The sequence below is a fragment of the Plecotus auritus genome (assembly GCF_963455305.1).
Source record: "Plecotus auritus genome assembly, chromosome: 3".
In the NCBI taxonomy this organism is placed as follows: Eukaryota; Metazoa; Chordata; class Mammalia; order Chiroptera; family Vespertilionidae; genus Plecotus; species Plecotus auritus.
This window is the reverse complement of record NC_137772.1, coordinates 199,383,300-199,400,320: the sequence shown is the minus strand read 5'-3', so window position 1 is coordinate 199,400,320 and position 17,021 is coordinate 199,383,300.

Sequence of the window (17,021 nt, the reverse complement as noted above, 5' to 3'; positions counted from 1 at the left end):
ATCAATGGAAAAACTGGAGGAGCCAGGGTACTTGCTATGGAAAATAAGTTGTAAGACTTTGGCTTTGTTATATTGACCTAAGGAGTAGGTGCCAATCAAAATTTGCAGGATTTTGACAGCTTCTCTCTAATATTTTTCATAGAGTACAGAGTAAGAAGTGATCTAATATTTCTCATGAGACTACAGAGTAAGGAGTGGATTGTATGAGGGCAAGTTTTCCATACTCCAGAACAAATGTGGCTAATGCCAAAGCTACAAGAGCATCAGTAATCTCTGCCCTGTTCTTGTGATTTTTCCATGAGCAGAAAAAACAAAGAATTATCTGAATTCTAGTTCCAAGTTTGCCTCTCACTAACTGCCAAGAGGAAGGCATTATACCAGATGACATCTAAGTTCTCATTCAGAGCTACGTTTCTATAAAACCCAACTTCAACACTTTTATGACAGAAGTTTCTATGAGAAATAGAGCAATATTTCTTAAATTTATATCCTTCTAACTCCCAGTTCTGAACAATATCTCAAGCTCAGACCTTTTTCTGCCCAAATTCATCATTAGAATTAAATTGCTGCTAGTGAATTCCAACCCTGAGTCTAAGCTGCTGTCACTGGAGACAGTTGGACATATCTCCTTTTGGTAAAACTAGGCCAGTGAGATCACTCATCGGGAGCCCATTTGCACAATAGACCCTTCAACTCTATGTATGCTCTGTCCAGAGAAGAAATTCTTGGAGTAGAGTGTTCTAGGCACCCAAACTTGGTCTAATCACTAGCCTTGGTAGTTGAAAGGGTTTTACATACATAAAACCTGTGTTTTTTTTATTTTATTACCATTTTCCCACAGACATTACCAAAAGACCTACAAGTGCCTGACTACTCTGCTTTGGTATTTGTGTGTCAGTGCAGAGTGCAAAATGGGTGAACTCTTTGGCAGGGCACAAAACTGTGGCTTTGGTAAATTAAAAGCTTCAGAATACAGACTCTAAAGGCTCTATAAGGAGCTGTGGAGATACCTAGAGGCTCCAACTAGGGTGTCTGGTAGTGATGGTATTTGCTTGGGGAGGCCTTGGGCACACTGCGAAGCTGGACCCTAACAGTTGGTGGCCTCACTGTGGGTACATACTGCATCTCTGCAGTGACATCCTCTTGAGTGGCTTTTAGGGAGTATGTGTGTGTGTGTGTGTGGGTGGGGGTGGGACACAATAATTGGTACTCCACATGGGTGGAGAAGGCTCTTCCATGAAAACACATTCACTTCTGCCTCCCTCTTCTTCATTTGACGAAACTAGGCCACCCAGGGTAGTGCAGATGCCCCAAGAATCAGAGGTCCAGGGGTGAGTTGGACAAACATGGTGTATAACTAGAAATGTGACTTCATTTCCCCCCTTGTTTTCACTCTCCCTCCACTACCTAACACCTCAACTTCCTCTCTCTGGCCACCCCCTGTCAGAGTGACATCTCATGGGAAGTCTGAACAGAACAGAGCTAAAACAGTTGCAGTGCTGGGTATTGCAATGTTTTTAAGTAATTCTTTCATAAAAGTTAGAAATAGAAATGATATTTTGGGGTCCTGGGTAATTTGATGATAAATTTGTGATGATAATGGTAACAATGCAGGGAAAATGCAAAAAGAAGCATTGGAATGGAATATTCTGGAACACGGAGGTGAGTAGGGACAGATAATGGGGAAAGAGACATTGAGTTCTGATGCTATGATGAGCTTTCCATAACATCACATTATGGGTCTAGGTCCTGTGCAGGTGCACAGGGCCCTGTGCTCAGACAGACCCTGCATTTGGTTTATTGCTCAGCTGCTGCAATCTTGAATATCTTAATACATTTATTTTTGAACTTGTGTTTATAAGTGAAGTTCAGTGGGACAATAGAGCATTCGCGTGAACAGAGGAGTGCACATAATACGTGTCTGCCATTCCTTGGCACCCCATTTGCATATAGCATTCACGATGAACCAGAAGCACAGAATTCTAGTGAGCCCCGGTGTATAGAGGTTCAGTGAGACTCAAAGCAAGTACAAGGCAAGCCTGTCATGTTTATGACCGAGTAAGCAGGGGTGCTGACAGTCCTGAGAGGTCATGCTTTCCCTTTGAATCAGAATCTGCTTTGAATGCGGAAGGAAGACAGTGGCATTCTAAGAAACACAACTGACCAAAGCACCCTGTCAGATCATCTCTTGCTTGTGTGTAACTCCCCTGTGTTAGTCAACCACTTATGCTGTCAATTCTGACACAGAAGAAAAGGGAAAGAAAGGACAACCTTTCAGTCCTTTTCCTTTCAGTCCTTCCATACTCATTGATAAATCTAGGGTAGCAAGTGTCGGTAGAATGCGTGTGTATCAAGAAGTGAAATGAAAACACTTGAGCTAGTTTCTGCAGTGTTTCCATTGTTCTGGTGAGAATGACATACATATGCATGTACCACAGGCTACGAAATATAATTGTGCAATTTTGATGATCCTGCATGTGAGTTAAATGATCTTACATTTGAATTTAAAACTGGCATTGTGCAAGATAGAGGTAATATAGAGGTAATATTCAGGTTCATGATTTAACTTTTTAATTTTCCTTTTCTTGGAATCACTTAACTAACAAAAACTGAAACAAAAACATTCAAAAAAACCCCAAACAACAAAACTACCATGACAAGTTAGAGGAAGGCCAGAGAAGAAGGAAATAAAAGCATAATGTTATAGTGTCTATAGTGGCAATTTTTTCCTGCTTTTTGAAGCAGGGGTGCCACATTATCATTTTTCATTGGGTTCTTCAAATAATATATTCAGCCCTGCAAGGGCCTTGTATTACTTTGCTAGGGCTGCTATAACAACATGCCAGACTGTGTGACTTAGGCAACAGAACATTTATTTTCTTGAGGCTAAAAGTTCAAGATCAAGGTGCTTTCAGGGTTGGTTTCCTCTGAGGCCTCTCTCCTTGGCTTGCAGATGGTTCCCCCTGGCTGCCTCTCCACCTAGTCCTCCCTCTGTGCATGTGCACCCCTGGTATCTCTTTGTGTGTCCCAATTCCCTCTTTTTATCAGGACACCAGTTAGATTGGATTAGGGTCCACCCATAGGACCTGATTTAATCTTAAACACGTCTTTAAAGCCCCCATCTCCACATGCAGTAACATCCTGAGATACTGGGGGTTAAGCCTTGAACATATGAATTTTGAGGTAATGCAATTCAATTTATAACTAGACTTTTCAATGACATGAGCCAATACATTCCTTTTTCTTTATGTCAAGTGTGTTGGAGGGCCTGCAGCTGGTGTATTAAGAGTATGCAGATTATGACCTGCTTGATTGAGGAGTTACAAACTGCCCACATGGAGTAGGTTGGTGTCTCCTTTAGCATCCAAGCTCTCATTTGGGGGAAGTGAAAACCCTTGGGTCATTTTGATTAAAGGTAGAGTTTCAATACACTCACTTAAAGGAAGTAAAGACACATGATTTATTAGCGATCCCAGAAACAGGGTGGGTAGGGTTGGTTGGTGCAATGTGCCAGGGAAGGGTAGTCCTTCATCCTAGGTCATGATTGAGCAGGCGATAGAAAGCAGGGTAGCAAGAACCTATTATAAGGGGATTGGGGTAGAAGTCACTAACTTTTATTGGGCCCAACTGTAAGTAGTTATTTTATTTTTTAAATATATTTTTATTGATTTCAGAGAGGAAGGGAGAGGGAGAGAGAGATAGAAACATCAATGATGAGAGAGAATCATTGATTGGCTGCCTCCTGCATGCCCCGTACTGGGGATCAAACCTGCAACCTGGGCATGTGCCCTTGACTGGAATCAAACCTGAGACCCTTCAGTCTGCAGGTCAACGCTCTATCCACTGAGCCAAACTGGCTAGGGTGTGGTTATTTTAAAAGAGTCAAAAATCTGTGCTACATATACACAATGGAATACTACTTGGCCATAAAGAGGAATGAAATCTTACCTTTTGTGACTGCATGTCTGGACCTAGAGGGTATTATGCTAAATGAAATGTCAGTCAGAGAAAGACAAATACCATATGATTTCACTTATATATGGAATCTAATGAACAAAATAAACTGACAAATAAAATAGAAACAGACTTATAGATATAAAGAGAACAGATTGACTATTGTCACAGTGGAGAGAGGGTTGGGGGGCTGGGTGAAAAAGTGAAGGGATTAAGAGGTACAAATTAGCAGTTACAGAATAGTCACAGAGGTGTGGGTTGCAGCATGGGGAATGTAGTCAGTAGTCATGGTGGCTACGTGTGGGGCCAGGTGGGTGCTTGAGGTATCAGCGGGGAAGCAAGGGGACCACATTGTGAAGTGCATGGTTCTCTGGCCACTCTGCTGTGCATCTGAAGTTGATGCAGAATAGTACTGAATGTGAACTGTAATTGAAAAAAAAAAGAATATGAAAATGGAACAAAAAACAACAGGTGCCTTGGGAAAACCAAAGCAGGAACTTGTGGTAGAATCCTAAACTGAGGTTCTTATCTAAATGTAGACTGTGGTGTGAGCAGTGTTGTTGTATTGTCAAATTCCCAGGCAGCAATTCAAAATAGCTGTTTTCTCATCACCTCAAGTTAGGCTGTTGGTTTATTTGTTGTTGTTGTTGTTTTGGGGGGTTTCATCACTTAGAATTTGGGTCTAATTGAGACTGCTTCCCAAGCGCAGCCTCTCAGCTCTCTCCTCAGTACTCTGCTCTCCATCACCAAATATTTGTCATGCTCTTAACAGACTTCAAAATGAGGGAAGAGGAACAGACAAAGTTGCCACGAAGTGCAACAGGTGCTTATGAAAATATACCTTCACACTTTGTGCTTGAAGCTCCAAAAATATCAGTGGCAGTGGAGATCAGGTGTCAGCCCCTTCATTTTCACAGATGACACAGCAGTATGGTGACTGCCAGAGGGAAGGGGGTCAGAGGAGGTAGAGGAGGGAAAAGGGGTGATAAATTGTGATAGAAGGAGGCTTGACTTGGATGGGAACACATAATGCAGTATACAGATGATGTATTATAGAATTGTACACCTGAAACCTATATAATTTTATTAACCAAGTCACCAAAATAAAGTCAACAAACAAACAAACAAATAAATAAAGCAAACTTGGGAAAGTCAAATTAAATCCAGATAGCTTGGGAAGCAAATATTAGAACACATTTTCCCGATGCTTAGAATTCTTTTCACACTACTCAATGGCATTTACCTCAATTGTCTATAGTACAGAAATGAAGGGTATAATTTTGATCCCTGAATTAACTTAAATGTTTGATAAAAAACACCTCTCCAGTAGTCTTTGATTACAATTTTTTTAAAAAAAACAAGAATCATTTGAATGAACTATGCACTGATATACCAAGATTCCTAGCTAAATTCAAACTAGCAAAATATGTGCTATAGGGGAGTGTTTCCTCATTTTTTTAAACAACTTTTTTAAAAAATATAGAAGTAATGCAAATAAGTGCATTTCTCATTCATGAAAAATCACCAATGCTACAGTCTAAACTGAGATCTTTGTAGATGTGACTTCAATTACAGTATGTGCAGAGTAATCAATAATTATAGATGGCAACTTCTCTAAGGCAATATTGGGCTTCTGAACCAGGACTGAGATTTGAATTTTAGAACACCCTCTACCCATCCCTGGAGTCAATTCCACATGCATGACATAGGCTTTGGTCTCAAGAACGAACAGGGAGCAGAAAAACACAACTTTACTTGCATAATTTTCTAACGAGGAATCACGTACAGGGTGGGTGGATATTTTTTATTTATTGAATGTTCTCAGCATTTCTCATTGGTGTCTCTAAGCAGTCGAACTAAGATCAATAGTAAGGTAGAAAGTTGCAAGATGGGAATGAAAAATGAGATTAAGAGTAATGCTTGTAAAAATGCAAAGATACCTGTACGAGAGAGACAGTGCAGGCTACGTGATCCAGACTCTCTCAAGCTATCCTCTCTTGTTGCACGACAGCACTTATGCTGTAGCTTCCTTGAAAGAGCTCTTTCCAGAGTGTGGAGAAATATAAGACATTCTGGAGATTGAGACAGTGACAGAGAGCATGTGATTTCAAGGGAAATAGCCATTTGGTCAAAGCTGAGATGTTTGTCACTGCCCTGAATACCCATCACTATAAAGAAATGTGGCCATTTTTGGATTGGTTCTTGTTTTTCACAAATATGTTAATTCAACCAAATGAATGTTTTCATTCAAAATAGTCACCTTGACAACACATGTATTACAAAACAGTAGTCATTGCTTAAAACAACTTTGGGATTGCTTTTATTCTTTGGGTATTATACCGAGCTAATAAATGTGACCTACTTGTTGAGTTTTGGAACTGGCCTGTGCCAAGTTTGGTGCATAAATCCATGATTTAAGCAAATAATTTCTCTCTTTTTCTCTCTCTGTCTCTTTTTACTTTCTTTTACAACTTATAATCAAACATAGAGAATCAATATAAACTAATGGGATTGATTTTCCTGTATGGTTTATAAAATGATGCTGAAGGCTTAAGAAAGTGTTTGAACAATGACAACATCATAAATAGAATCTTCCAAGGTGGCTATTCTGAAAGGTCCAATATTCAAGTACATATGGTTATGTTTCTAAACACACACACACACACACACACAGTTTGTATGTATACAGATTGCAGTATTTTCAAGTGCCTTGGGTGTATAAAAAAAGACCTTTATTTCATATAACTCAACTAAGTATATATTCAAAGACACCATTACTCCCTGCTGAAAAACAACACAATCTAAGTCAGTTCTGAGTTTCCTTTATTTCTGGTTTAAACTCCATTAAGCTATAATTTCTCCCTTTTCCTGGGACTGATCTAAGCTGTAATGCTTTCACAGTCTCACAGCAATAGTGAAGAGATAGTATCTACTCCTTGGTCTTTGCTTGTCCTGCACTGGTTTCTCCTGAAATACATATACAATTCACCCATTTGGTCCTTCATGCTGCTTCCTGCTTCTGTGGCCTTTATCATGACTGCAAGGCATACTGGGGCACTTGTTCTCTCTCTCTCTCTCTCTCTCTCTCTCTCTCTCTCTCTCTCTCTCTTTCTCTCTCTCTTTCTCTCTCTCTCTCTCCCCCCCCACCCCCACCCCCATACCCTCACTCCTTTCTCTTTTCAGAGGTAACGTCTGTAACCCCAAAAGATAGGAACGAGGGGAAAGGTCAGTGTCTCCAAGTCTCCAGCATATCATTTGAAGAAATCTTAGGACCTCTGCCCCAGAAATCCCATGAAGCCATTTGGCCCCACTGCTACCTTGCTTTAGTGGCATAAAAGAAAGGCCTATAAAGATATGCCTGGAATACAAGGATTCCTATGAGTCTTGTTGATTGCTGATTGAATGGATGCAAATGCTGTTTTCCAGGGTTCCAGAAGGGAGTCTGCTATCTTTTTTTTTTTTTTTGCATTCCCCAAATTATTCAAGAATTTTATTCTTTTTTCCACTCTCTTTGAAATACTCTCTTTGAAACTAATCCTGGAAATGGGAGTGGAGAGAAGAGGATGAGGCCCCTTCTAAGAGACCTTGCAAGAATAATTCTAGATTTCCAAGGACTTCCTATATCAATGTACTCACTTGAGGAGGCTGCCAAATGTCCCACCTTGTTTGGTTAAATTATACCCATCTTTTAAGGTTTATATGAGACTTATCCCTTGATTCTTTTCTGGACTGTGTGCCCCATGACAGGTCCTCCCTGTCTTCATCACATTTGTATTATTAGGTATCGAACTTGGTATGTCAGCAGTCAGTATATATCTTTGAAATAATGTGAATGTGAATAATTGAACTATTTGAATCTGGCTATTTTGACATTTCAGAGGGTTGCTGGTTTTTCTAGAGTTTCTTAGTTCAGTTATCTCAGAAGTCAGGAAGTATTGTTTTAGGCCTGGCTACATCTTTGCATATCTGAAGATAGCGGCTTAAGAGGGAAAGGCTACTATTCCCAAGTAAATGTCCCTTTTACAGCCAAACAAAGGGAGATGATCTGGTTTGAGGATGTTATTTATTTAACTTTTCTAATAGTTGGTCTCCCCCCAAATATTTTTTGCACACATTTAAGGTCCTAGTAGAGTGGTTTGGGACAATTGGAGATCTTACAAAGCCTGTAATCATATGTAAATTTTTAGTTTTATAACCAACAATCCATTTCTTAGAGTTCAGATTCCTCAGTGACCATAAATGACTTTGAAAGGAAAAATAATCCTCACCAACTAGTGCAGGGAAATCTCCAAAGGACACTTTGCACAGTGAAGATTAGGAATGGCTGGTAAATCTTTAATGGGCAATTGGCTCCACTCTTCATGGGTTTATGAGAACATCTGCACCAAACTTAGTAAATTGAAATGTTCTGCATTCTGCTGAGAAGGGTCAATTTTTTCTTCTTTCTTCTCTTCCTCCTTTCCTGTTATCCTCCTTCTCTCCCTCCATTCTTTATTTTCTTTATTTTTACTTTATTATACTTCTAGCCCCCATGTCTTTAATCTAAAGATTTGTGCATTTAAAGTAATTCTACTTATCATTGGCATGTGGGGGTAAGAAGAGTACTTATTTCCACTTGTTAAACCTCATCCATATCCAATTCAGCTATACATAGAAGTTAAATTTGTTTAGGAATGAAGAATAAAATCCAAGGAAGATACCAGTAGACTGGGATTTCCTCTGGACAGATGGAAAGGCAGAGATACCAAAGGCAGACAGTTACTACACATTCTCAGAGTCAAGACAAAAATTCATCATGTGCATGCAATATTTCCTCTTTATTATGTTGGGCTCAACACAATGTGGCAGTACAGCCAATAGGAAAGATGGGAATTAGAAGATGCTAGTCTTTTATTTTAGATTGGGGCATACTATTTAGCTATAGTTTTGAAATCTGGAGCTTCTTTCACTGGGGCAAACACGTACATTCAATACGGTTTTTATTTCCTATTTCCTTTCCCTTAGTTTTGACAGTGGATCTTCCAAACATTAGATGAAAACAAAATAACAAACAAACTGAATTATCAAGAATCATCTATTAATGGGGCAGAGGGTGGGGGCAGGCTAGAAAGGGTCAGTGGGGAAAAAAAGGGGACATATATAATACTTTTGAAATGCAAAAGTTGAACTGGAACCCGTGGTGTTCCCCTGGGCAGGGTGCAATGATGGCTCCCTGGGTTCTTGTCCAGGTGGATTCGAAGAATGAAGCCACGGACAAAAGGTGGTACAAGAAAAGGTGGAAATTTAATGAGAAACAAGCACAGACTCCCACGTGGGGAGGGAGAGAGTCCCACTAAGTCCTTTTTTTCTAAGGTTTATAAAGTTTGCAGTTCTGTGTGTCTTGATATCCCCTCTGATTGGTCACTATAGCAGATTCAGAGCTCAAACCTAGCGTGAGGTTCCTCTTTTCTTCTCCCTTATTGTTTTTCTATTCCCTCTGGCCTTTCTCTTCCCTCTCTGAATGAGTGGCTTCCTTTCCTTTATGCTGTGAATGTATACCTTCTGCAGCTCTGTTATTCTGTGAATGTATACATCTGGGCAGCTCCCAGCTTTGCAGCCCTGTGGTTCTCCCCCAAGGACTGCCTAATTCCTAAAACTTCCTAAACCAGCCTATTTTACCCCTAAAAATTCCTTCCACTTTCAACAATAAAGATTTTTTTTTTTAAAAAAAGAATCATCTATTAAACATCCAATTGCATATGTCACTGACATACTGATAGCTTTCATAACAAGCACACCTTAAACAAAAGTTTTTGGTATGGAATATTTCAAAGATACACAAAAATAGTGAGGATGGACCTAATCCCAACTTCAGTATTTATCCACTCATGGCCAAATTTGATTGATAAACTCTCACCACTGTCCATTACTCTAAATTATTTTGAAGCAAATAGATATCTCAGCATTGTATCCTCCAGTATTTCTATGTGAATAGCCAAAGGATAAGAATTCTCTTAAAACAACATAACTACTATGCCATTATTACAACTAAAAATTAACAATAATTTCTTAATATTACCAAATATTGTCAGTGTTCAAATTTACTCCAGTGTTTTATAGTTTTAAGTATACAAGTATTTCATCTCCTTAGTAAGTTTATTCTTATTTTATTCTTTTTGTTGCGATTGTAAATGGTATTGATTATCTAATTTTATTTTCAGAAAGTTTGTTTTTAGTATATAGAAATGCAACTAATTTTTACTTGCTAATTTTGTGAGCTAAACATTTACTAAATTTGTTTATTAGTTATAACAGTTTTTTATTGAGTCTTTGGGATTTTCCATGTATAAGATCTTGTCATCTGCAAACAAGGGTAATTTTATTTCTTCCTTTCTCATTTGGATGCCTTTTATTTCTTTATCTTGCCTACTAGCTGTGGGTAGGATTTCTAATACTATGTTGAATAGAAATGGCAAGAGTGACATCCTTGCCTTGTTCTTTTTTTAAAATCTATTTTTATTGATTTCAAAGACGAAGGGAGAGTGAGAGGGAGATAGCAACATCAATGATGAGAGAGAATTATTGTTTAGCTGCCTCCTGCATGCTCCACAATGGGGATCAAGCTCGCAGCCCAGGCATATGGCCTGACTGGGAATCGAATCATGACCTCCTGGTTCATTCGTCCATGCTTAACCACTGAGCCATGCCGGCCAGGCCCCTTGCCTTGTTCTTGGTCTTAGAGGAAAAGCTTTCAGTTTTTCACCACTGAGTTAGTATTAACTGGGGGCTTTCATATATTGCCTTTATTAGGTTGAGAATTTTTTTCACGGACGAGTGTTAAATTTGTCACATGTTTTTTTTGCATCCGTTGAGATAACCATGTGACTTTTATCCTTTATTCTGTTAATGTGCTGTATCAAATTAGTTCATTTTCATATATTGAGCTATCCTTGCACTCCAGGGATAAATCCCACTTGGTTTTAGTGATTCTTTTAATGTACTGCTGGATTAGTTTTGCTAGTATTTTGTTGAGGATTTTTGCATCTATATTCATGTGGCCATACAATCCTACCAGCATTTCCAATGTACAAAAAAGAAGACCAGTGTTGATAAGTGTTCTCTGAGTAAAATATTGTATGGCCACATGAATTTAGAAAACTCTGAGTAACAAATGTACTTTTTAGTGATTCCCAATGTACACAAAAAAGTTTCTGAGAAGTCCTAAACAAACCATACTAAATTGTTAGTTAAATCCAACATTTGACTATGGACACTTTTCTTTTTCCTAATAATTCTTTGGAGAATCCAAACTCTACTAAGCTAGATTTAGAGTCAGAAGTACTGAAAGCTTCACCAGTTAAATAGGCATTTATCTATGGACAAGTTGCCTCACCTCTGTGGGCACAGATTTCCTCATTTATAAAATAAAAATTTGGCTAGATGTTCCTTAAAGTTTGTTTTAAGTATAAATGCTTTATGACTCTGAAGATAGTAGTAATTTCAAGATCATAGAGTTAGTGAAAATTATATGAAATGATGAAATGCACAGTGGAAATTCAGTAAATGGTTTCTTCCTTTTATCTTACCTTTGAATCTCTTTATATTCTTCTGAACCTTTTCCGCATTCACAGTACCGTCATCCTAACTCAGACCACATTATCTCTTAACCAATATTCACTTCCAGATCATCACCAACCTGGGCTAACTCTTATCTAGTCCCTACCAATTTATCCTCTACTGTTTTGAGTGAGTATTGTGTTTGAAACACATCTGTCACATTATTCTGCCCTTGAATTATGTGCACCAAACAACTGCTCCAGTCAGAGGTCCAGATGACTTGCATTTCTCAGAATAAGCTGTGTTCTTGCACACTTTGCCATTTTGCTTATGTTACATTACTTATGCTACCATTAGGTACTTGAAATGCTCTTGCCACTGCCCTTTGTTTGTCTAACAGATATCTGTTCCTCTTTAAACTTAAAATGCCACAGCAACATTTCGGGTCCCAAGTGAATTTCTAGCATCTTGCTCCTTCTCCTGAAGAGATGGAACCTATTTCCTGGCTCTTTAGGTCTAGACAGGACTTTCTGATCGCCTCATCAAATAGAATACAGAAGTGATGCTGTGTAGCCCCTGAGGCTATGTCATAAAAGGCAATAGGGTTTCTGCCTGGATTTCTTTCTTTCTTGGAGGATATTTGCCCTGGGATACCGGCCACCAAGCTCCAAAGAAGCCCAAAATAGCCCATGTAGAAAGTCAACATGAAGAAGTCCATATGGAGAGGCACAGAGGTCCCAGCCAGCATCAATTATTGGTCAGAATTCTCTCTCTTGCTATATATGTATATGTTACATGTATATGTATATGTATAATCCAAATATGTGGAGATATAGAGGTCCACAAAAATCTCTATTTTGTGGACCACAAATCCTCTATAACCTTGTGGGTCATGTGTAGGAAATAAGGATGCTGTAGTAAAAGAGATGTTCTCAATGAGGCAAGTAGAGAGGAAAGTATACTTTAAGATTGACTTACTCATTAGTGTGAAAAACCATTTATAATTTAGCATAAATTAGAAAGGAAAGCTGGAAGGAGAGAAACCCTTAGACTTTTTCCACCTGCTCATCTAGCCAGTGAACTTCATGGACAGTTATGCATTCAAGCTTCTTTGTCATGTAAGCCCTCTCTGTGTGCTGCATATGGCGATCTGAGCTGGCCGTCTGGGATGTGGCTCCTGCTTCAAGAGTAATAATAAAGTTTCTAGCACTCACTGTGGTTGTGGGAAGCAGACTGTTGTTGAAGTGTTATTATTAATGAAAATTACTGCTGGACAGCTTGAACTAGAGGATAATTTATTCTCTGTGAACTTCTAATTGCAGTAAAATGGTTCATTCACAGCCACACTTGTCCATCTTGTTTGTTCCTGACGTTCAGACATGGTTGGCTACAATGAATTAAGGCAGAACTAACTACACAAGCTGCACCAGAAACAGAAGTCTGCGTTTTTGGAGACACTGTGGAAACTGGCCAGAAAGGTTTAAATCATATAAGAGAGGCTTGGGAAATGGTAAAATGCATTCCGGCATGCTCATGGGGTCATAATCAATTCATATAAAACGAGGCACCTACTGTGCGCAATGTAGTATGTCAAAATGGGAAGTCATTGTTTCCAGATGGCCTCTCACTACTCTCACTTATGAAGCTCACATTTTCTTTCCACATTTCTGATAGAGAGCTCTTTCCCTTATTTTTAAAATTTAGCATATTCTTTTCACTCTATCATCTTTCTTCAAGAGATTGCTTTGGGAACATGAAAATTGTCCATGATGATAAAATGTATGTTTTCTTAGTATATCTTTGATGTTACAGTGTCTTCCTCCTGACTTTTGCCACATTTCATCCTCACATTGATTCCATTTTCCTCCATCTTTTATGCCTGGCAGAATTGTTCCTTGTTCTTTGCATAAATGTCATTAAATGTGCTCCTGAATTGCTGCTACCATGGTAATAGGCACTTGTCATAGGCTATTGACTCATTACTGTATTTATATGAGGTTTGGTCACTTGTGGTTTAGCAGGCTTAAGAAACAACCTGATTCCCAGCCAGTAAATGGATTCAAACCTGTCTAAGATGGATGATAGATTAGGGTTTGGGTGCTGTCATTATTTAATACTTAGTACAGTCTCTGAGTGGAGTAGTGACAGTGTTATCACCTTGGAACGTGATCTTGGCTGTCAAATAGCATCCATTCTAGACAACCTTAGTGGGACACACAGTTAGAGAGAGAGAGAGAGAGAGAGAGAGAGAGAGAGAGAGAGAGAGAGGAATAGGCAGAGAGATACAGAAAAACCAAGTCTTGTCATCACAATCCTTGATGATCTTTGACAATTTTGCACTCACTGGAGAACAGGCCTGGAGGAATTCCAGGGGATGCCTGTGTAGATGCTAAGGAAGTGGAGAGCCTAGTTGACATCAGGTTCCCATCTTGATCCATTGATGACTGTTTTATTTGAGGAAAAGATGGTTTACATTGTGATTTAAAGAGCACGAAAAAAGTACCCATACAACAATTCTTCGATAAATGTACTCACTCCCACAGAACCAGAAATTCTGCCTTTAGAGTCATACCTTTGAGTTTAAGCAGAAGACAGTAATTATCCACAAAAGGGGAGGGCACACCATAGAAGTGTTAAGAATCACTATTGTTTCAATCCAGCAGTTACTGGATGGAGGGAGTTGTATTCTTGTTTGTTGGGACAGAAAAAGACTGAAATCCCCCTGAGAATATTATAAGTGTACTAGTGGCCTGGTGCACAAAATTCATGCACATCAAAAGGGGATTAATTAGAGGAAATAATTTAATATTGCTATTTGCCCTTTCTCTATAATAGAAGGGTCAGAGATGAAAGAAAATTAGTAAAATGTATATGAAAACCTTCTTCCTGTCAGAGTCTGGGACACACCATGGGACCCAGAGTCAAGTCCCCGCCCACCCACATGCACCTCAAAATCGCAGGAGACCCAGACCCAGCTGGCAACTCCCCCATTGGGCTAGATCCAGACCTGGCCAGTCCCACCCTTGTCAAACCCCACCGGGCAGTGGACGTAGCCTCAGGTCCCTTGGCCCGGTGCCAGGACAGGGGGCGTGGCCTGAGGTCCCCCAGCCCAGACCAGGGCAGAGGGCGTGCCTTGAGGTCCCCTGTCAAGCCCGGCCAGGTGGGGGACACAGCCTGAGATCCCCTGTCAAGCCCCACTGGGTGGGGGGCATGGCCTGAGGTCCCCTGTCAAGCCCCGCCAGGTGGTGGGGCACAGCCTCAGGTCCCATGGCCCGGCACCAGGAGGGGGGCACAGCCTCAGGTACCCCATTAAGCCCCACTGGCAGGGGGGTGCAGTCTCAGGTCCCCCATCAAGCTCCGCTGGGCAGGGGACGTGGCCTGAGTTCCCCTGACCCAGCACTGGGGTTGCACCTTGAGGTCTCCTGTCAAGCCTCACCAGGCAGGGGGGCGCAGCCTCAGGTCCCCCACCCGGGTGCTGGGGTGGGGGGCGTGGCCTGAAGTCCCCTGTCAAGCCCCACCTGGTGGGGGGCGCGACCTGAAGTCCCCCAGCCTGGCGCTGGGGCGGGGGGAGCAGCCTGAGGTCCCCTAGCCCAGCACCAGGACGGGAAGCGCACATTGAGGTCCCCTGTCAAGCACTGCCGGGTGTGAGGCGCTGCCTGATGTCCCCTGTCAAGCTCTGCTGGGTGGGGGGTGCGGTCTGAGATCCCCTGTCAAGCCCTGCTGGGTGGAAGACACGGCCTGACGTCCCCTGTCAAGCCCCATGGGGGTGGGAGAAGGCGTAGCCTCAGGTCCCTGCTGATTGCTCGTTAAGGCTCCTTATGGGAACTTGGCCTCAGCTGTGGGTGCAGCCATATTTGTGATGGAGTGATGGTCAATTAGCATATTCCCTCTTTATTATATAGGATTGTAGACAATAGCTGTACTTTAAGCAATTATGTAGAAAGGGCTAGCCCCTGGATTTGGTAGCCAGTTTCTTGGTCCAAATATTTACTGTGTCCATAGTGCCCATATAATCTTTGAAAACTGTTCATTGCTGGACTGGTTCAGGTAATAATGCCAAAGTTCTGTTCTCATATAACAAGGATACTTGACTGTTTTCAGAAGGGGTGATTCTCCTTCCTTCAATTTGTGAATCACACAATATTAACAGGGAACTTTTGGGAATCATGAGCTGTTTTTTTGTTTGTTTTTTGTGATACCATTAATCTGATAGTCAATAAAACACTTTCAGAAACCAAGAGAATTAGAAGTTGGTCAGGGAGGAATGAATGCTATAAATCAAGATTACCTGAAGGGGATATGAGAGATAAGGGATTAAGCCAAGTAAAGAGATAGCATGGGGAAATGTTCAAGAGCTTGGACAGATTTACCAATTTCTAGGAGCAAATTTCCGAGTGCTTTTCCAAAATAATAATAATAATAATAATAATAATAATAATAAAAACTGATGAAAACATTTTCATATAATAAGAATATGGTTTCCTTAATTTTGTATACAGGCTCAATGTAGGGACTTTTGGCTGCATTGGATTGCAGTGTTACAAGAAAAAAAGAGGAAAGAGATGTCCCGGTCAGTTGCGGACAGAATCAGATGGGGTCAGACCTGTGCTCTGCAGGTCACAGAAATCGTTCTCAAATCCCCTGTCTTTCAGGTCTTGACCATAGACAGAAATAGAGCTCAGAAGGCGCTTATTAGGGAAGGCTTCATTTTCCCAATCTTTCCCAAGTGAAAAATAGAGCAAATGAGTGGCTGGGTGCAGACCCTTGGCACTGAGTGCCTGGGAGTAAATGGAATGCTACAGGGACACAGAACCTTGCCCGCCACTGATCATATTACCAGGGAAGTACAGTACAGACCCAGCAGGCTTCTGCAAACAACGCATCCCTTTAAGTTAATTGGTGTTATAGAGAAGCTGAAATGCTCTGCTTATTTACAAAGCTACAGATTTATGTAAAGCAAAACCAATTACACTTAATGCCTAAACTATTCCAGGTGCTCAATGATAATGTTGCTAGGCACTAGAGAAGAAACTGCTGTGTGGATGCATCCCGTTCCGAATGGAAGCATGTGTAGTTACTGCAATTTAGCTAATCACGAGTGTCAACCCCAGTGTGAGAATTCTAAGCTCTTTGGGTGTTTGCTTTGGGTCCACTTTATAATTCTGCAGATCTCTTTTTATCTCTAAGGATGAGTGAAAGCAGAATGAGCACTTCTTTTTCTATCATGATGTAGAAATTAAGAGAGGAAGGCACATTTTTTGGGAAAAAAACAACAAAATAAGACCCTTTTTCTAATGATGAGAGAGACCGTTCGAGCATCTCATGTGTACTAAGGTGAGGTGTTTAAAGATGTTTTCATCTTTTGGGTGTTCATTAAACTCAAGTTGCAAACTTGGCATTTAACCCTCTGTAGCAAAGAAAGCGTCTACCGCATATCAGGGGTTGGCCTCACTGTTTTGTCAGAGAACAAATGCTAAAAGACGATTGGAAGAAATTATAGGGCAAGTATTGATGTCTGTAAGAGCTGGTTT